At 44.8% G+C, this 21,532-nt stretch overlaps 1 long non-coding RNA gene across 1 annotated transcript in view; it reads left to right on the forward strand.

The window, feature by feature from the left end:
* LOC142567927 (uncharacterized) overlaps window positions 1-16,180 on the forward strand; it is a 90,823-nt gene extending 74,643 nt beyond the window's left edge. The window contains exon 5 of the long non-coding RNA XR_012825308.1: window positions 16,032-16,180. This is a non-coding gene — a long non-coding RNA (uncharacterized LOC142567927). The remainder of the gene's footprint in view (window positions 1-16,031) is intronic.
* Window positions 16,181-21,532: the final 5,352 nt, after the last annotated feature.

The raw sequence follows: 21,532 nt of genomic DNA on the forward strand, positions 1-21,532 counted from the left end.
AGGAGCAGCGGGAAATCGCACGCTGACAACACCGATAAACATGTGACGCAACTCGAAAAAGAATAATGAAAAGTCAAAGAATTTAGAAGAAAAAAAAAGATTGAATAGTCGCGATGGCACATCATAGTCCCTGTAGGCGTCGAAGTCTCTACAATGAAGTTATTTTTGAACAGCTCCGATAGCTTCCACGCAACAACGGTTGCTTGTATACTATCAAATGCTCATATTCTGCGGCCTAAAGCTCATGGCACGGTGCGAGAACGTGCGCGCGGAGAAAGCGAAACATTGCGCGGACAAGCATGCAGACGCGCAGTCGGTCGCTGCAAATCTGCGCGATCGCTGCATTGAGGCTTCATTCTATTACGCTCCATTTAGTTATACAAACACTATAAGAACATATTTCACATAGTCTGCTCTCAGCGTTTACCTGCCTTTCACGCAAGAAGCCGGTTCGGGAGACTCCATCGCGGCGACCGCGCGCAGTGGCGTTCGCTCTACGTATTCGGTAAAGAGATAGCGTCTGTAAACGATTGTGTGCTTTCAGTTTGCCCAAGATTATTATTTGGGCAGTAAACAACTTCTCTCGTTTCGAAAGTACTTACAGAAATGTCCGGGAGAGCTCGCGCGTGGTGTTTTCAGTGAGCGCTGACAGCAAAACCTATGAGGAGCGCGCCGCGTGATCCCTCATACTACGTCAGCGAGGCGCTTCCGATAGATGGCGACTCCGTAACTCCTCGCCGCCAATAGTGGCAGTGTACGACTGACGTAGGCTGGCCTTTTTTTGCAAGACTTGCTCTGTCCCAGTGTTCGCGCTGCTGCGAAACAATCGTGCTATGGGTTCCCATGTCCCCCTTTATTGGCCTTCGAAAAAGACGTTGCACCAATGCTACCTCCCAGTTCTACTTTCAAAGCAACATAAAAACATTTTGAAGATATGTCGTGCACAGTGATGATAGTACGTACGCCACTGAGAAAGCTCTTTTGGTAGTGAAATGCCTCACTAATGCAATAGGACAAGGATGCAAAGCCTTGATGTTGAGCACCTCCTCACTGAACTTGGGAAGATAAAAGAGCAAGTCAAACAGCTGTCTAACCTTGCCAGTATCTATGATGTCACAATTTCAACACATTGCTGAACCACAAATAGGGGCAGATCTGAAGAGGACTTCCTACAATCAAGGGATGAACTCAAAGGGGTTCCAGCAGCAAAATCTCAAGGTCCAAAGTATGACAATATAAATTCTCACTAAGCATGTAATACTTACCTTTTGCACTAAACGAAAAGGAAGGGGGTTAACCGAGGTGCCCGATTTTTATAATCCACGTTATCGTTTATTTCATTTATTAAGCACAAGTAATTTCCTCTATTTTGTCCTCAGTGTATGTTTGTTGGCTTCTCATATTATCGTTGTCACTAATTGCATTTTCTGCGAAAGCAAGACTCTTAGCGTCCTTTCAGTATACCATAAGAGTGCCTAACAAAGGTGAAACCTGAAGCAAAGAGCTATTTGCACAAATCTGAACATTGCACAACTCGGTACATCCCTTGAAAAGCAACCTCAACCTGTACATGTTCATATTGGTGAGTACACATAAAGCAAAAGAATGCCAGCTACGCTAGTTTTTTCGTGACATGATGAACTTGTAAATGGCAATAGTGCAAGGGAGAGACGAACAGAAGGGAAAAAATGGACGAAGTGCCAACTACATCTAATTATTGCGCACACTGTAGATAGATGTGCATTAGATAAAATAAGAGGAGCAGACAACAAAGTACAAGGCATGGTATCTAAAATGAACATCACAATAATCGTAGAATGGATGCCGTCACCCACGGAAAGAAATGCAATTTCCTTGGAGAGTAACTACCGACAGTGCAGTCGCATGTCACCTTTTCCATGGATGCAGAAAGCCTCTTATATCTAGCATACTGGTTTCATGTGGATGATGGTGCCCATTTTGTGATTTTTATTTTAGATATCGTGCCTTGTTCCTTGCCATAATTGTTTACTTTGTTCACTGCTCCTCCCTTCGATTTCATACAAATGTATACTATCACTGTGCGCAGTAAAAATGGGTTGATAGTGCTTTGTCTGCTTTTTTGTGTCGTCTCGCGCTGTTACAGTTTCTAAATAACATATAACATTGATTGCCCACTATGGATAATTGTCAGAGAGCAAAGCATGTAGTCTATCTTCAAAGCAGGCTAAGTCAGTGCTGTTACAACTTCGTAAACATATGCTATATTTTTCAGTAATTTTTGTATTTCAGAAATGATATATTACACCTTAAGATGTGTTTTTGAAATTTAGTTTTGAAGTACATTTATTTAGCTGTCTTTTATATATATATATATTGTCACGTCGTCGTGACGTCAAAGAACACAGTAGCAATACTTTCAAAGGTTTCGAGCCAGGTTTCAGCATCATCGGACGTAGCTCCACGGAAGGTAGGGGGCTCTCTGGGTTGTTGAAGTACGATGGGTGAGACTGGGGCAGCCATTGTGGTTGTCTTGGCCGCAATCTTGGTCTTCTCAGGTAGAAGTCCGTGCTCTGGGGGCAGGTGTTGTAGACGGCGGCTTGCTCGATGGTCCGTGACTACGTTGGTGCTCTCTTTACGGTCTGGGCTTGGATCACGGCTTGTCGGGGGTGTCCGGTACATGGACGAAAAGCACCTCCACCAGATGTCACGTGGTCGTGACGTCAAAGAACACCGTAGCAATACTGTGAAAAGCAAAACTAGCTTTTATTGGGCGAACCTGTGCCCATAAAACAGGCTACACTCAAAGCACAACTAGAGCGGCGAACACAGTCGGCGATCGTCGAAAATCTGCTCAGCGGGTCAAGCGCGCCCGCTTTTATACAGCAGTCGTCGAATGTTCAGACTAGTCGTTCGGACCCGCAAGCCTTCCACAAAGTTCTACACCATTCGCGTCACGCGATGAAATCAGATAACACAACGTTCGGCGACAACAGACAGCCGAATATAAGCACCGATAACTTTCCAGAAACTTCGGATACATGCAGGTGCGTCCCGCGCTGTGCGATTACATTTGTTAGGCGGCGAAACGTGGTCGCCCGATAAATATAAGTATACGTGTCAATATATAGCATGCTGTTATAACTTGCTATAGCCTTAAAAGAAAGGTTTCTTTTTATGGCAAGGAAAGATCAAACTACAAGCCACACATCCTGTGTTATTTTGCCATGTTCGTAAATTCCGACCTTCCGTATTCACTTTCACGCTGACCTGCCACAGAAAGAAGCCTTGGACCCAATTTGTGCTTAAGCTGTGATTGGTATGTATGTCAGTTCTGCAGTGGTATAACAGTGTTGAAGAGTGGTTTAAAATGGTGGTTCCTTCTGCTAAACATGCATGAGCTAAAGAGGTATGCAAAAGGCATTGGCTGTCTCTCTTTTAATGTCACGATGTCCAACTTGCTTGTTTTTAAAATCTTTTTGGCCTTGTCATTGTTATTTATACTTGTTTCATTCTAGAGTTATATTAGTGGCCACCGACTATAGTACATGCCATTTGCTCAGGTGCCACATTTTTACACCGTGTACACACAAGCATCTTGTCAACTATATTGCTAAATGTTGTATTTACTGCACTAATGGCGTTTTTCACTGGTCGATCTGGAGCAGCCGCCTGAATCCTCGAGCGAGCGCTCGGCTTTCACCAATCCGAGTCTGCCAGTGGAGCGCACGAACGCTCCGCGGGAGATCACACAGGAAGTCTGCGTGCACGTGACACAAACCGGTTCCGCAAACTATGCCCAACACAATGTTGTGCGTACCGACCGGGCATGGACCGGGTACCGATTTCGATTGAAGACGGAAGTGACGCCATGTGACGCGTTCTATTTCCGCCCGAATCCGCGTCTCGGCGGCGGAGCAAGTGAGAGCGATCCGGCGCGGAGCGAGTTGATCCGAAACGACCAGTGGAACGCGCGAACCCGCTCCAGATCGACCAGTGAAATGCGGATTCGTTGCCGCGGAGCAAAAAATCCTGCTCCGAATCGACCAGTGAAAAACGCCATAAGACTGTGCTTGTCCCTCAGCATTCATTTTGTTGCTGTCCGGGCTTTGCCGCTCTCAATGCTTCCAATCAGCGCATCACTGAGGTGCTACAGGAACATGGCAACTCTGCTGTGCTATGGCATTGTGGTACCCACCCGGGTTAAATCGGTAGTTGCATTTTCCTGTCCTCGGCAATCCTTCTCTCACTTCCAATCTTTCCTGTCCTCTCCATAATTTTCTTTTACTTCCGACTTTGCGGACAGCAAGGGTTAACCTTGTGTAGAGCAACGAACCTTGGTTGCACATTTTTGCTTACAGCAATAATGTACAGTTGGCATCCGCAGCAAATGTTCCATACAAGTCCTGCAGCTTCCCCTTGTTGGGCTCCATGGTGGGTGGCTGGTGTTGCTGCTGAAATCTCTACATATCCTTATGACTAGTTCCTTCGCATCACTCCCTGATCGCTTTTCTAAATGTGTGGCACGTTATCAACCCAAGAGATTCGTAGCAAGCCCTCTCTAGAAGGTGCTGCTGCTATAGTAGTGCTGTAAGGCTCATGCCTCGGACCCTTGGGCTCAAGAGCCCTGGTGAGGTGGCTGTTCCATTAGCAATGACATTTTATTGCATGATCCACTTATTAAAATATGTTTTATGATGATCACAGCCCATATAACTTGACATTCTCATTGTTTTAGTGTATATCTTTTATACCACTTACAGCCATAATACAATTGCCATCTGCAATTTACCACTCGGTGGTGGAACAGGTGCGCTAAATTGTGCTGAGAGTAATCCTTTGCGCCATCCTGCGCCGAAACGGCATTTTAGCGGAAAATTGCACTGAGCCTAGGCCAAAGCATGCATAAAAGCGAAACGCTCCTTCGATTTTCGCAGCTAGCAAAAGAAATAAAAACCAAACGCACACTATCATCATCATCAAATGAAGCAGAGGCTTGTCCATAGAACTGTGCGCAAGTCCAGTTCGTCATTCATGCATTTTTTCTCTGACAGACATTATAGTGCCACTGTACCATCATGCTGGCACTATATTTTGGTATGCCAACGAACCCACGCAATCCCGTGGAGTTTCCCAAGGAAGGATGTCGCATTCTAGGATTGAAGTAAACTTTTTCTATGTTAATGGGTGATGGCAGGGCTTTGCAATAGAGCCATTGTGATCAGATTCGCACATGGTGCATAGTTATGCATGGTAGTGGACGTGGTACATGGCGGGTCACTGTAGAGGTCGGGCGCGTACATGCCGACTCAAGTTCAAATTATCCAGCAAAGGTAAATTTCTTTTATTGAAATAGCGCAGGTTTTGGCTCGTAGATGCGTTAGTACCAGCCGGAACCTTCAATGGGATCAAATTAACCGGAGACGAAATAACGTAATTCTACTGTACATTGCCAAGGTCCTGCTCCCTTTATATATATAATGCTATTGCATTTACAAATTCATGCAAATCCCATGTACTATGAGAATTGGGGTTGTGCAAAACATTTTCTAGGTAGCTGGGTATGCGGTTTCGTTTGGGATTCTGCGAGGTGTTACAAGGTGCGCCTGTGTGTTTGTATAACATCTGTTCTGTGTGCGATCACAGCAGCAAGATGGATAGTGACAATGGTCGATGGCTACAGCATGCGCAGCAATTAATGGAGGTGGCAGGGTGCAGCATTTCTGGAAGAGTGCAATGGTGCGCCCCATTGCAGGTCCAACCTTAGCACCATGGCGACCCTCAAGCTCAGCAGCGCAACGCCATAGCACTGGACAGAGTCAGCTGGTGTGCTCAGAACAGAATGCCAGTGGCGACAAGACTGATCGAAGGACATCACTGGCATAGAGCACAAACAGTACATTGTCTGCAGTACGACAGACTAAACCATTGACCACAAATTGCCATCGAGTGCAGAAATAATATATAACGTACCCAAGGACGAGCTCGCTGCAGACCGCACTAAGTTTTGTTGATGGCAGTCTTGCTTGTGAACAACCACTGTTGCAGCAAGGAGCATTCTCAATGCACTGATGGCAGCAACTGGCAAGAGGAGTGTACATGGGCAGAAATGAGGATATTGGATACCACAAAACACCGATTTGAATACTTGAATACTGTGGTGGCGTTGTCATAGCGGTGTTCTTGGACATTTATGTGGTTTTAACACAATAGCTTTCTTTTGGCTCTTCCCTCCTTAACTACTGTTTGTATGCATGTATAATTTGTTACGCCATTAGCTTGCTTTCAGTATTGTATGAAATATTCAAATGAATACAATCAGGGCAACACTTCAATCAACCAAGAAAACAGGCTAGCTTTGGGAAGGGATATTCTAGTGGATCACAGCCAAGTCAATCATTCGAAAAATGTGGAGTACAATCAGCTTGCCTATATGGCTTTCGGAGGCGTTACAGAAGCAGTACAGAAGACATACTTGAATGTCTTGTGAAAATATTCAATAATTCCACAGCTACCTTGATTCTTAGCAAGAAAAGTAGAAAGTTGCCTATCAAGAAAGGGGCCAGGCAAGGAGACAATGCAGACTGGGAAGGCTTTGGAGTGAGAATCAACGGCGAATATTGGGAACTTTCGGTTTGCAGATGGCATTGTCCTGTTCAGCAACACTGGGGACAAAGTACAATTGGCCTTAACCCACAAAGTGCAAGAGGGGGGTCGAAGATCAACATGGAGAAGACAAGCAACCGTGGATATCCGTCGCACGTCCTATGGATATTCATTTGTTATAGTGGACATTCGATAGACGTCCGCTGTGGATGTTTATCAGACATCTGAAATGGGATCCTGTGACGAACGTATTTCAGATGGTACTTATGTTTATGTATGCATGCGCACACGTACGCTCGCACTATGAAGCAGCAATAGTGGAATGCATTCAAGCTCCTAACCAATGTTATATATAGGGTGCTTGAATGCAGTTCACTGTCGCCGCTTTGCTGTAAATAAATTAAATAGTGGACCCACACCAGCTTCAAGATACAATAAATCTTTTGCTGCCATCTTGTGTTAGAAAGTCCACAAAGCACACATGAATACTGCTCACTGCAACAAATATACATGCTGATAGAAAGAGAATTTGCAGATCCAGATATGACTGTAGTCCGAACAGCGCGGAGACATAAAAAAAGGAAACTTCTGGAGTCTAACAGATGTCGGAAAGACAAGCTAAACAAGGTTTCATGAGATTGCCACTCTTGTAACTTTTTTCGTTCTGTCAAATCCGAGATTCATTATAGACGTGCTTTAGAATAAAAAAAATTCTCAAGCAAGAATAAATGTGGCAAAGACCACAAAAAGGCAGCAGAATGTGTAGAGAAAGTGTAAGCACCAAAGCTTGCCTAATATAGTATGGTATGAGAATGGACTTGATAAAGGATGGCAAAAAAGGTAGGATGAAGAAAAGCACAGTCTTCGTCCTACCTTATTTGCCATTCTTTGTCTCGTTTTGCACCGATTAAAGGTTACTGAATACAGGCATAAAGAACAGCCTACACAGAATAATGCGATAACATTGAAACACATTATGTATATGTCGGAAATAGAAAGCATTGAAAATATGCAATATATAAAATGTGGCGCATGTGCAAGATAATTGGGGTGGAAAGATTTAACACAAAGACCTGCCACTTGTGCTATACTCGCGTACAACTTCCTGTGGCTATAAAGGGAAACCTACGGGCGTATGGCTGCAGCACGTGCTACCGTGCCAAGCAGTCCGGCTGCGTTTGACGGTGCTTTTGGTTGCTTGGAACAAGCTGAATCGATGCAGCTTCCATGTGCAACGGTTTCGAGTTTGCCCAGGCAAAGGAAAATCCGCAAAGTAAATTTTTACACTGAGCCATGTGTTCTGTCTTATTTATTTGTTGTTAATAAGGTGTTTTTCTTTTCGTGAGCCTAATGTGGATTAAAACTCCGGACTTTTCAGAAGCGCTTTCACCTGTAGGCGCTTTACCTCCATAGCTTTCCCTTCAAGGCCACACAAAGTTGTCCGCAAGTATAGTATTTGCATTTAGTGACCACAGAATGTTGAATTCTCTTTAAAACGAATACATTCATATTAATGCTGTAAGGCTCTTGAAATACGCGCAACGCTTTTCGCAACTTTCACGGCCTATAGGGGCACCACCTTAAATCCAACATGGCTCTCCGAGAGGTTAAGAACTAGAGCAGTCGGTGCAGTGCTGTGGTCGTCTTGCTCAGTGACATGTTTCGCGTCGTCATGTTGAAATGTCTCCAATTTACACGCCCGCTGTCGTTAGCCTGCGTAATGGCTCACATTGGGCGAGCAGAACGCAGGATTCGAAGCATGCTTGAAGGCGAGGAAGTCCTAGACGCTGGTCGTTTTGTGCTGCGGCATAAAAGCGTGCACGTCGACGTCCGTGACTGTTGAAGGCCCTTGCATGCAAACTTCGTGGCTTCGAAGCAAACAACACGAGCTGTGGTTTCAGTTTCACCGCGGCGGTGTTATAAAGAGAAGTGACCGTGCTTTCTCTGTGCTATTCTATTCGACCGCTATGAACGGGTACCATGAGCTTTTATACGGTGTGGTTCTCTCTGGAAGTTGTTACTTAGACCGCTTGAATAAGCCGCCGTGTCGAGAAAAAAAAAACCTTCCTGGTGTTGCGCGACCGAAGTCCTTTGCATCGACGGCGTGAGAAGTAGCCCTAAAGCAGCGTTTTGTGTGCGAAAATTTCTTGTCTAGTTATCCCTGTGTGTGTTCGCAAAGCTGGATGTTGAACACGAGAAGTACACAAAAAACCAAATCTGACCGCTTTTGCGAGCTAATACGATAACCGTTCACCCTTGTAATTAGTTATTGCGCTTTATGCGTGTTGTGCAAGCTACAGTCTTGCGGTAGTTTTACAGCCTGCGTGAGTCTTACCGCGTCTTGCCTATAGACGATCAAGCGATACATAGCCGATATTTACCGGTCCGCGGCAATGCTCGCTTCATTCTCCCAGTTATCTTTATAAAATAATATACACGCAGATCAGCTGAGGGTTCGCTACGCGAACACTGCACAGTAGTTTAACGTTTGTTGGACTAGGATTTGTTACCCTATGAGTGCGGTCATGCGCGCCTGTGCACACGTTGCAGCCGCGCATCGAAGTGGCAGACGTACGAATTCCAGGTCCCTCTACGCCTGCGTCACTTTGCTTCGATGCACAAATCAGAAACTCATCTCCCCAAGCAACAAAAAGTCTGCCCGACGTCTCCCGCCGACTGCAAAACGGTTGGCCCGACTTCGGCAACCAAGGGCGGCCCAGCTTTGGGGATTGACATTGGCCTAACATCGGCCGATCGTCGGCAATCGATGTAGGCCCGACCACTGTGGCCGACTTGGCCGTCGGCGTCCCATACGAGGGCCTACCTAGGTTTTAGGTATGTAGTCAGTCGGCCAGCCGTAAGGCCATTCTATTTGGCCAACGCAGCCGAGCGCATGCCACACGCGGGCAAGCCATGGCCCTGACGACAATAATGGTCGGCATTGCATCGGCCTGGTGCTGATAGCCGACGTTGCTTTTGACGCTCCGAATAATCGTAGCATTTGCATCATGCACTTACAACAGCATGCGCATCATGCTTGTCTGGTGGCCGGCATAGAAGTACCACACGACAGCGAACGCTTTTTGTATTTTTCATGCCACATAAATACCAGGCAAATATTATTATACAGGTCTTTATTTCTTGTATTTGTCTTGGATATATACACCCACACGTTCACAAAAGTTTCAAACGCTAGTTCATGGTGGGCTTGAAGCGGGGTCATGGCGCCTTCTCTCGTTCCGGCTTTCATCCCTGTCCTGTCAGCTGCTCCGACTAACCAGCGTTTCGTGACTCCAGCCACTGATGCCAGTGAAGCGTCTGGGAAGGTGCTCCTCACAGATGCTGCAATAAAGCGGCACATATAAGAAAGCTGCTCCCGCTTTATAGTTCAGTTGGTTAGTCGCATTCCATTTGAAGAAGTGAAACAATCAAAAAGATCATAAGCCAGATATTCACTAAACGTTAAAGAAACGATAACAAAGCAATATTAGGGACGTGCAAATCAGTATCGAAGCTGTCAGGAAGAGTGGCTGGACGACACAAATCGTGTAAGTACCGGATAGTTGGTAATTTATATGTCGTTCGCAATAGGGGGAACTCAACACGGAACCATAACAAAACACGCATACACAGCGGCTACTGTATCTATAGGTAGCGCGGCTATTTACACCACGATCGGTCTTGTTGCTTCCCGTGAGCACTGCATGAAACGGCCAAGTTGAAACGCTGAGACAAAGAACGCGCCGGAGCCCGGAGCGCCAAGCGGCACAAGGAGGTAGATAGTTAAATGTTTGGAGAGGCAAGAGGGGAAGTTTATGGCATGATACATATGCTTGCTGGCATGATGGCAACGATGATAGGTCTATGTTTTGCAGAAAACAGTTTGCATACATGGGTTAAAGCAGAAACAGCATATATTATATGGTGAAGCGAAACAAACTCCGCAAAAGCAGTGACAAAATATGAACGCCGCAAGTAGAACACACTTATTACGGAATTATTTTATTAAGGAAAGTGCTAATACTGGACGCAGCAAGATGCAATAAGCAGCAGCTTGTTTGAATGAAGAAAAAAAAACGAGGCATGCAGTTGGTACCGATGTTCGCAACGTGCACAAGAAAGCTGATTGTTATGCCATATTTCTTACTTAGAATGATATTCGTGATGGGGCCGTGAGCTTCACGAAGGCGTGCTTCCCCATTACCTCCTAGACAAGAAGGCCTGAGTGCTTGGCGAGTGACGTCATGGAGAAGAGGCCATCGGCACGCTCGGGGATATGGGTTGAATGAAGGGGTCGCGGCTTGGTTCACCTAGCAGCCGTATGCTTTTGCTGACCACTCCACACTTTTTCTTCAGTCTAAACTGCGGAATGAGCAGCAGGCACCTTACAAAGCATTTATTTAGAGGCACAGATACAAAACAGCTTTGTAAAACGTGCAGGTATTGATTCCAGCAGCTTTTTATAGCGTCGCGCTTTGTGGTCTTTGTATTGTGCGTTGTTTGTGGATTATAATAATTATTATTATTTATTATACCCCACACATATCTATTACTTCAAAAAAATTGAATCCATAAAAAATTTTCCTTCCGTATTTCTGTATCTATGGTTTTTATGGCGCGGCAATTATGAACGTAACGCACTCTATTAGCTTCACAATTGCGTACGAACAATTTAATTGTGGACGCATGTACTTATTGCAATCTAGATTATGCTTAAATGAATAATTTCGCTGTCGACGCACTAATTACCACAGTGCGCTAATTTACAACAACTCAAATAAGTATAGAAACGGAATATAAAACATTCGTGCAGCTATTTACAAGGAAACAGCTGCCTTATTGCGCAGAGTTTCAGCTTTTCCTTGCATTAGCATTGGCATTCAATATTTTTTCATTCATCTTGCAGCAGTAGTTCTTCAATAAAATATTCGTGCTACACCGCAAAAGTTTCCTTAACACAAATTGACATTTATGTCCATCCTCGCAAGCGTCGAACTCTCAGGAATCATCACTGACGAGCAGTTGAAGCGTGAGGTCAGTGACTAAACGACGTTGGTTTGGCAGATTAGTAAATTTCTCTTCCTGAATGTAGACTTTGTGCTTGTTATAAATTGCATCAGGTCTTCTAGGTTTAGAATCTTATTTGCTTCCTTCTCCTTGCTGAAGGCTTCAGCAGACGCTTCACACGCTTTCTTCAAAGAAGCAGCTTCAAGACGCCTGCGCTTGGAATTAGAATCATCCCTCGAGGTGCTTGGCTTCGAAAGATAAGGTGGACATTGAGGAAACTTTGATGGGACTGCGCCTGGACGAAGACGCAAGCGTGAGAGTGGTGCAGTGACGGTGTGCCTTGTAAGGTCGTCGAGGTGAGAGAACTCCCGCACGATGTCGGCCTCAATGAAGTTCAGAAACCTAGAAGGAAGTTAAAAGTTGGTTCTAAATTTTATTCTAACATTCCTGATTTAAAGGAACCTTCTGTAATCACTGACAGAAGCAATTAGCCTTCCGTATTTTTCAAAAGTAACTATTTAAAGAAGTGCTGAACTTCTTACGCTGGAGTGCAGCGATACAATGAAATCTGCACGTGGTATCGCCCTAATCCAGGCACTCTGGGCTTTTTCATCTTGCGGAAACTTAAAGACGTCATTTTTCTCCCCCGATTTGTAATTGCTCCGGCAATTGGGCACGCCGCACTTATTAGGCATATCTTGGTATGGCACTCCACATTCCGGGGCAATGAAGACTCGCGGTACACACAGTCGCAAGCACAGCATAAGTGTTGAGACTGCATGCACTGGTCACGTCTAAAAAAAATGTGCGTTCGGGAGCATGCGGCAGCATGGCTGAGCATGCCGGGACTTGTTTATCCCCGAAGCTATTCAAGGAGCGGCAGGGCTCCTGGAACTAATCGAATTGTTGTCGCCGCCGTCGTCGCCTCGGTCTTCTTCGAATAGCTGGGTTAACAATTGTATATCTTCCGCGCTTCTTTTTAACACGTGCGCGCCGCTAGTAGCTTTGCAGCGCGCTGCACGGAACTTCTATGTTGGCCTCTTCTGCGTGACGTAGCTCAAGGGGAGAGGGTCAGCCAGGAGGCCTTAAGTTCTCTAGAGGGTGTCGGCACGGCATGACTGGTGTCCGTTCCTCCGTATCTGGAAAAAAAGTTCACCTGCACGAACCAGCGCTTGTAGAGTTAAACCAGACATCCAAATACGTGGTTATCGTGGTCTGTAAAAAATAATGGTCAGGATAAGAAATGTGATCGCTCTCGTTTTAAATGGTTTAACCACATAAAACAAATATATCTAGAAACAACGTTCTACGACAGAACGGCATTATGGCTGCGGTATTGTATGAATGACAAAATGAAAATCAACCAAATATTAAACATGAATACATAGTTTCTCTAAAAGGAAAACAGCATGTCGCTCACCATCTGTTCCATGCGGGAGTCTGAAGCTAAATATTCCTCTAAGATACGCTTTAGAGCCGCCCTAGGAAACATGAGGATAGGAAGGATAGATTTACTGACTTCGCTCAGAATATCATTGAAAAAAAAAAGAAATAACATCCAGGGAGCGCGATAAATGAATAGAACACATAGTTGCACAAACAAAATAGCACGCAGACTGCCACGAGACAAATGTATATGTATACATAACGTAGAGACCGCGGTGACAAAGTATTACACGTAAACTACGAAAATACAACAACAGAAGAATTGAGGAACAACTTACATATGGGCTATCCGCAGGGTTTCACATACGTGGCTTCTTGTCTGATGTTCCTAGATCTACTCTAGTCCACATGCAGAGATATGCCACACACAATCCATTCTTACCTGCAATGCACCAGTCGTATATCGTACAGGCATTTACAGTTTTGTTTTTTCATCTGTGGGAAGGAGCGACAGCAACTTCTAATTAATTATGACTTTTCCTCAATGACACCAGACAAGCGTCTTACCTGATTGCTTCCCGAATGGTGACAACAGTTCCGAGCGTAGCAGGTCATTCGCACACTGTGCTTCAATTTAAGCAGTGTCGTTCCACTGTTTCCTAGAGAAAATTAAGGAAAATACAAGACGAAAAAATAATATTAGAAATATATACATGAAGGTACGTCTCAGATTTCTCTGTCCCAACTCTCAAACGCTTGATCCGTTCTCATATAAAGCTTCTTTTTTTTTCTTCCTGTCAGAAAAAAATAAGCACAAAAAACAAGGAGTTTATCATACGTTGCAAAACCATTTACGCAATACAAAGCGAGTTTTGTTCACTGGAAAAAGACAGTCATGCATTACACAACGTGAAATTAAAATGCCGCTTACGAGTACGCATATCTTGAACGGCGAGATACGGCGACTCCACTGCATGTAAAGGGCTTGCGCTGTAATTGTCCATGTCACTTCTGTGTAGTTTGCGTTTATATGCGCAGTCCATGATAACAGAAATGCACCAACTAGTCTACCAAGAGACGCGGAACGAGCTGGCATCCAGAGCTAGCATTTGGCGGAAACTCATGCCCCCGTGCCATTTGGCGGGAACTCGCCTGCGCCCCTGCGAGCAGGTGGCGTTGGCCTGACGAAGAAAAAATAGACACGAAGGAAAGTCCCGTTTCGCTTTCTCGCCCCGTCCTCGCTGGTGGGAGCTGATGCTGACAGAGAGAATCGCCCGTCCCTGCTTTCCAAGAACCTCTTCATTCCTTCACGAGACGGTCATTGTAGGAATCGCCAGTCGTTTGTCGGGTGCGAGAGGGAAAATCTGGGGGCGTTTGCGCCTTGAATTTCCCCCTTTGCCTAGGTACCACGGAGGAGAAGCCGATTTGCTTGTTCCGTATGCGTTTGTCCCTAGGCGCGCATTTTGCCGTGTGTCGGCTGGCGATCCTTCAAATGAATGGCTCCTTTCTTGACGAAGCTGTGCGTGCCGTGCGTCGTGCACAAGTTTTCCTCCTGCGTCTCCTTGGATGTTGCTGGTAGGTTTGTTGCGCTTTTTGGTAACATACGAAACGTGCGACGGGATCAGTGAACATGTGATACCGAGGACCAATCGGATAACTTTAAGGCCAAAGCATTACGCCGTGTCCATCGTGTGTTGATTATCGGTGCATACTGCACCATTCAAAAGATTCGCGTGAACATGCATGTCTGCATGTTGAAACACATTTACCACCCTGTAGCTGGGAAAAGCGAAAGTCCTTATACAATTTGTGGCCGTAGACCACTAAAAGGTGATGGCAGCCGCAGTGTTCCGACTGGTGTTATAGAAGTGGCGGGGTGCTTCTTTCGTCCCGACGATATAATGGATTTTTACCAGTACTGCGACAGGACGGCATACGTCACCGGCAAACGGAGCCCTCACGAAAGCACCTGAGCTCATAATAACGATCTGTCTAAATGTACGTCCGATCCTGGCCACGGCGGCCGCATTTCGATGGGGGCGAAATGCGAAAGCACCCGTGTGCTTAGATTTAGGTGCACGTTAAAGAACCCCAGGTGGTCGAAATTTCCGGAGTCCTCTACTACGGCGTGCCTCGTAATCAGAAAGTGGTTTTGGCACGTAAAACCCCATAGTTTAATTTAAATGTACGTCCGACGTGCCTGCTTTGCTTTGTTTCGCTAGCTCTGCGGCTCCCGCTTACCGATTTATTGCACATAGATTTGCTGAAGAACCTTTATTTATATCGAAGGGGACCACTCAAATATTCCATTTAAAAGTCACGGAGAGCAGCGTACAAAAAGCCTTGCACGAGCGAAGGTACTGCTCCAGGAGAGCATGCCTGGTCTACACTATGGCCCCTACTCCTCGCCCGGGAAGAGACACAAAACATCTTTAATGAGACGAAAGATGGCTCATTAAATCAATTATCCGCCATCACCAACTCGGCACGAGCACCGCACGGGCGAGAAAGTCTTCCCGACGTACACCCACTTTAGCAGTACATTTCAACTCGACATAGGTGACAGATTTCCAGAAGCACAGGCATGTACACTTGGCTCACTGTAGCCCAGTACTGCCCGGTACTGCCATTTTTATGAGACACCTGCTGCTGCTATCCCTTGCCACAACTGCGCCTTCACTTCCTTAACTGCGCCAGGACTGATGCTTGGCATCAGTAGCATTTGTTAGAGAAAATGCTTGCTCTTTGGCAACTCATGATCCAATTAATTTGCTACTTCTTAAATTTTGTGCTCATAAGTGCTGCTCTTGTCATCACTGTCAAACTGATCTCCTTTGTGTGATCCCTTGTACTTTTTCTGTACCCTTCTCCCTGCCCATGCTTGATCACTTTTTGTTGCTCTTCCCTGTCGCCGTTCCTCTACACTGGCGCTGTCTTTTGCTATATGTGCTATATGTGCCTGGCTGTCTATTGCTTATGTCGCATGTTCATTGTAATGATTTCCTTCGCCAGATATGTGAATTATTTATTGCTAAAAAAACTTGTATATGCAGGGTCTCCTGGAAATTCATCCACAGCTGGAAACCAAAATTGTGCTTCATCCCAGACCACAGCTTATCTCCGCATCAAAGCCTCGTATCACCATTACATGTCCAGTCTCACTCACGTTCGCTCTGAACAGAAAAAAAAATAAAAGAACAGTTGCTGCACTTCACAAGGCAAGAATCCATTATATCATTTTCTCCTGGGGGGGGGGGGGTATTCTGTAAGAGTACACCTAGTGGACTGTCCATTTCGGCCACTGCTGATTGGATGCAGCTGTGTGAGAGAGGAGACGAGCAGCCCTAGCCAATCAGTAGCAGTCGAAATCGACAGTCCACTGGGTGGGCTCTTACAGAATACTCCTCCCCCCCTCCCCCCTGCTCACCACATCTCCTTGCCTGCTGCTTTCTCTTGTCATGTATGACTTTGCACATACTTTTCGTTCATGTTTTCCTTTCTGCTTTGTCACTACACCTAAGCTTTTTTTTGTTGTTCAAGCAATAGCTCTTCATTGCTATTGCTATTTTCTCGGCCTTCACGTATTCTATTGCGGTCACTAGCATCATACTTACTAATCAGTGCGGAAACAACGGAAGACACACAGAAGGGCACAGGACGAGCGCTTTCTAATAAATGAAATTTATTGAACACTGAAATTTATTGAACACTAGCATCAAATGTCTCTTACCTTTGGTTGGTCCATATGACTTGCTAGAAATGCAATAGAAATTTTTATCATAGGGCATTCAATCTTGGAGCATACTGAAATTATAGCTATTTGCTTTGTGATGAAATATTGCTTTGGTAAAAAACAACTAATTAACTTGGCAAGTTGTTTCCAAAGACTGCATCCTTTGCATGTCCAAATGTCCACACCTTCCAAGTTCCTAAAGAACTTCACAGCTTCAAACGCTTTTGCTTCATAATTTTGCATCTTAACTTGGCATTTTACCCCCATTGTTCATCTCGTTAATGTGGCTGTTGTGTGACAGTACCGAGCTTATGACTTAGACCTGAGCATGAAGCAATGCTTAAAGACTGTTCTGCTCTTACACGCTATATCAAATCACTGCTTTGTATTAATGTTACTGGTGCTGTGGCTTCGGTGTTGGCTGCGAAGCCCAAGGCTGTGGGTTCAAATCCAAGCCCCTGCGGCCACATTTCGATCGGGGCAAAATGCAAAAAATGCTGTGCGCCATTCATTAGGTGCACATTAAACCCAGGTGCTCAGAATTAATCCAGAGTTTCTCACTATTGCATCCCTCATCATCATTTAGTGATTTTGGCATGTAAAACCACTGAGCTTAATTTTTAAGTATTGTCTTTGCCCAGTACAAATCTAGATTTTGGACGTCACTGGAAATGTAACCAATACACAAATTTAAATACTTTGTCATCTAAAGAAACATGGGACACTATAAAATGCAGTAATCGCCATTATGTGCCTTGCAGCCAGAACAATATCGGCACGCTAGGAAGCACCATCGCCATTGCCTGTTGCTTGATGACTCCAATACACCTCGTCACAGTCAAACAACAGCTTTCACCTCCCCAACTTTTGTCCACTCTCCTTTGCCTGTTGTCTAATCATCTCGCCAAAAGCCAAATTCTATGGTTGCTATCCTGTTCTCCCGCTGTGAATTGTGGTTGAACCACTTCAGACGTCTGTTGACTTGTTTTTCTGACACAGTGAAGTAAAAGTGTACTCACTGTGAAGCAAAAGTGTACTGCAGTGATGTTGCAGTGATACTCTTGCCAGAATAACCTACTTTTCATGAAACCAGAGTAGTAGTTAGAAGACTGGCATTTATGCCAGCTGCATTGCCAAGCTCCTGCACAAGAGCAGAGCTTAGCATTTGAGCATTCGCATCATTCTGAGCATTCTTGCATATCATCTGTGCTCGTTAAACCTTGCTACAAGACATTAATTTTCAGCAGCCAAGCCTGACAGTTTTGGTCAATCTTTCGTGCCCTGAGCTGGTTTGATGCAATACTTTTAATGGAATTTCTTTATTGCTGTTTATTATGTGGTCAGTGACAGGATTCTTTTTTTTATGCAAGAGCATTAAATGGTTCCTTCAGTGAAAAAGCCGGCAGCATCTGTAGCAGCAAAACGGTGCCTAATTTCCCGTTGACTGTGACGCCATGTGAGCACACGAGGCGCGCTCATGACACTAGCTTGCACTTGCTGGCTCGTGTCTCAGCAGAGGAAAGCAAGCGAAGGGGAACATCTGCTACTGTGCTACTTCGCGAGGGTAGAGTGCATTGCTACGACAACACATCACCTTCCCTCTCGCAAGCCTGTGTTACCACCTGTTCCTTGTCTGCTCAAGCTCTTGCGTGCATTCTAACTGCGCCTCGGTAAGGCTAAATCAATATGTGCCAAGCGTCTTAACGTGCCCGCTTCCCCGTGAGGAGTTCATAACTCGGACTACTCAGTGGCATTCAGTTGGACATTAAAGTATTCACAACTCGTAAGAAGTCCTTAGGTGTCCTCAGATTTTCTTCGTACTTAATGCACAAACTTCGAAGTCATTTTTCCTGGTGAAATTAGTTAAATATCATCGTCGCTTGTCTGCTGTCCGGCCTTTGTGTGAGCCTTATACATCTTCGCAGCCACTCCTGTCATGCACAGTACTAATTTGTGTACTTGTGCTTGTATCTTCCATGGCATATGATTAATTAATGCATTTTATTTGCATGATCCAGCTAAGCATAATCTCAAAAAGCTTCACTTGACTGCTCACTTGTCCCTGTGGCTACATTGTGTGGATGTACTATCAGCGCCAAATGAAATGCAAACAGCAGAGTGCGTGCCTGTAGCATCACTGAATGTATAGTGCACACACTTGTCCAATCATCACCCTCACAGGCGTGCACATCTGGTTTCACAACACTGTGTAATGATGCTTGCCCTATACTGAGATATTTTTCTTTGTTTTGCTTCTTGTTTTCTTAGATTTTTTTTGCTTTCAAATAAAAGGAAAGCATAGCAGAAAGAAAATTTCACTGCATTCAATGTGTTAGAAAATGTTCACTTTTATTTTTTTTCTCACACTTGAATCAAAAGCAGTGTGGCAACACTGAGTCTTGATGAAATGAATTGGCACCCTCGGAAGCTGTTCCTACTGGTAATCTGATTTTGAAGGCCATGCTTTTGTCTACTGCAAACACTGGAACTGATTTCAGGAGCTGGGAAATACGTTATGGCCCTCATGCATTGTTTTGCTTTTGCATGTGCGTCTCTCGGCATTTTGCTGCTGCTATTTATAGCACAAGTGAAGGAATTGTAGCACGAGTAACACTGACACCTGTGCTGCCCTTTTTAGTGCCAGAGTGTGTGAAGGAAGGCTGCTATCTGGTCTTGAAATCCATCGAAGCAGCCTTATTCCCCGACATCACACAGCCTTGCCAAAATGGCGGTTGGCATGAAGGGTCTAGAGGCAGCGACTTGGAATAGCTGCCTCTAGCTGGTGAAAAGCTGCAACATACTGCTTTAATGTGTCTGAAGGCCCTTGCATGGAAGCAGTAAGTCTCCTATCGGCAAACGTATAACATATCAAACACTAATCTATTAGGATATACATTTACAATGTAGCAAAAGAAATGTGTGAAATCTAAAGAAACATTCATCTTTTCAGATAATTATATAGTACTTATAAAATAAATTCCTCTTAATGCGCAACAAAGCTAAGATGCATATTATATGTATTATACATCCCAAAAGATCACATTTCAAAAATAAGCACTACAGACATGTCTAGTATGTACACTCGCCCACAAGATATTACAGGGTGCGCGAGCGTGTGGCAAAACGACCCTTCTCCCCTTCTAGCTGTGCACCCATGGTATCGAGCCTGCACGCATGCGCGCCCCTCCGAGACTGCAAGCATGCATGTTTCTGCACTTCCTCCTTGTGCGCCGGCGATATCCGAATGTAGTCGTGAGGTGCCCCTCTTGCGATTGGCGCAAAACTATATGAAGCCTGAGCTTGTGCATGCCGCTGCGGCTGCTTTTTGTTGAGTCACGAGCACCGACGCATACGGCCTGGTGGCGAACCCAACAAGTAATTTTTTTTTCTGAGCTGCACCATTTCGTGTCCAATCTTTGTTGTTTCTTTTTATGAACGGAGCATTCTCCCACAGAAGAGCATGTCAGAAAACACCCCCTATAGAAGGAGACAGGCGAGAAGAAAATGAACTCTCAATTTCCGTTGTATAAACAAAGTTTTGCCTGTCGAAGCCGTCACAGTGCCAATCACAAGAGGGGCACCTCACGGCTACATTCGCATATCGCTGGCGCAAGGAGTAAGCGTGGAAACGTGCACACTTGCAGCCTCGGAAGGATGCGCATGTGCGCAGGTGTCAGTCTCGACACCAGGGGTGCCCCACTAGAAGCGGAGAAGGGCCGTTTCGCCACGTTCTCGCGCACCCCATAATATTTTGTGGGTCAGTGCACATTGTATTATGAAAATACTGATTGTCAATGGATATTACATAAAATAAAGAATATGAAATGTCAATTAGTTTTCTTTTTATTGTGTATTCAATCAAGTTTATAAAGATACGCTCTACTTTCACAACTCGTATAATATGTGCCGAGAGCCGTTATTTTTGTCTTTATGACCATGTTGCGCCTTCTACTCTTGCAATAATAAACTTGGGCCAGTCACACAACCAATCATAAATCCAGTGTACATACAGCGTAAAAAAAAAGATGTAAGCAACAAACAGCACTGATAACCCTGACTTCTATTTGAATTTATCCGCCATGGTTGCTTAGTGGCTATGGTGTTAAGCACGAGGTCGCGGGATCGAATCCTGGCCACGGCGGCCACATTTCAATGGGGGCAAAATGCGAAAACACCTGTGTACTTAGATTTAGGTGCATCTTAAGGAATCCCAGGTGCCCCAAATTTCCAGAGTTGCCCACTACAACATGCCTCATAATCACATCGCGATTTTGGCACGTAAAACAGCGCAATTGAATTTTTTTCTAATTTTATGTATAATTTGCAGAAGGCACAGTTATATAGCTACTGTGCAGCGTACCACTAAAATGTACAGAAGCAACTTCGTCCCTAAGTCATGCTACATGGAACCACTGATTCTTTGTTCTATTAAAGGCCGATGTCCTATTCACATTTCTTTTATAGTGAGAACAATTGATTGCATACTTACACATTGTCTTATTGCGCCATCTGGGCTACCTGAATCATTTCCTTTGTTGTCCTCTTGCCATTACTGCTTAAATTACTGAGATCAAATGCTCTTCTATCATGCACCTTGCATTTTTATGTTCAGACAGCCAGCTGTTTCCAGCTTTGCCCAACAGTATTTGCTGCACAAAAGCAGGATCTTGTACATCATGGCTTGCCTTCCATGTAATGTGCGACATATTACTTTTAATTTTGGCAGCTGCATAGATATTATGGCTTTCTGTTCTTCTTTTTTTTTTGTGCTGTCTTAGCATTAGAGCGCTCATGAGAAGGAAAACCCATCTGTCACCTTGT

This window comes from Dermacentor variabilis, unplaced genomic scaffold (genome assembly GCF_050947875.1).
Source record: "Dermacentor variabilis isolate Ectoservices unplaced genomic scaffold, ASM5094787v1 scaffold_15, whole genome shotgun sequence".
Lineage (NCBI taxonomy): Eukaryota > Metazoa > Arthropoda > Arachnida > Ixodida > Ixodidae > Dermacentor > Dermacentor variabilis.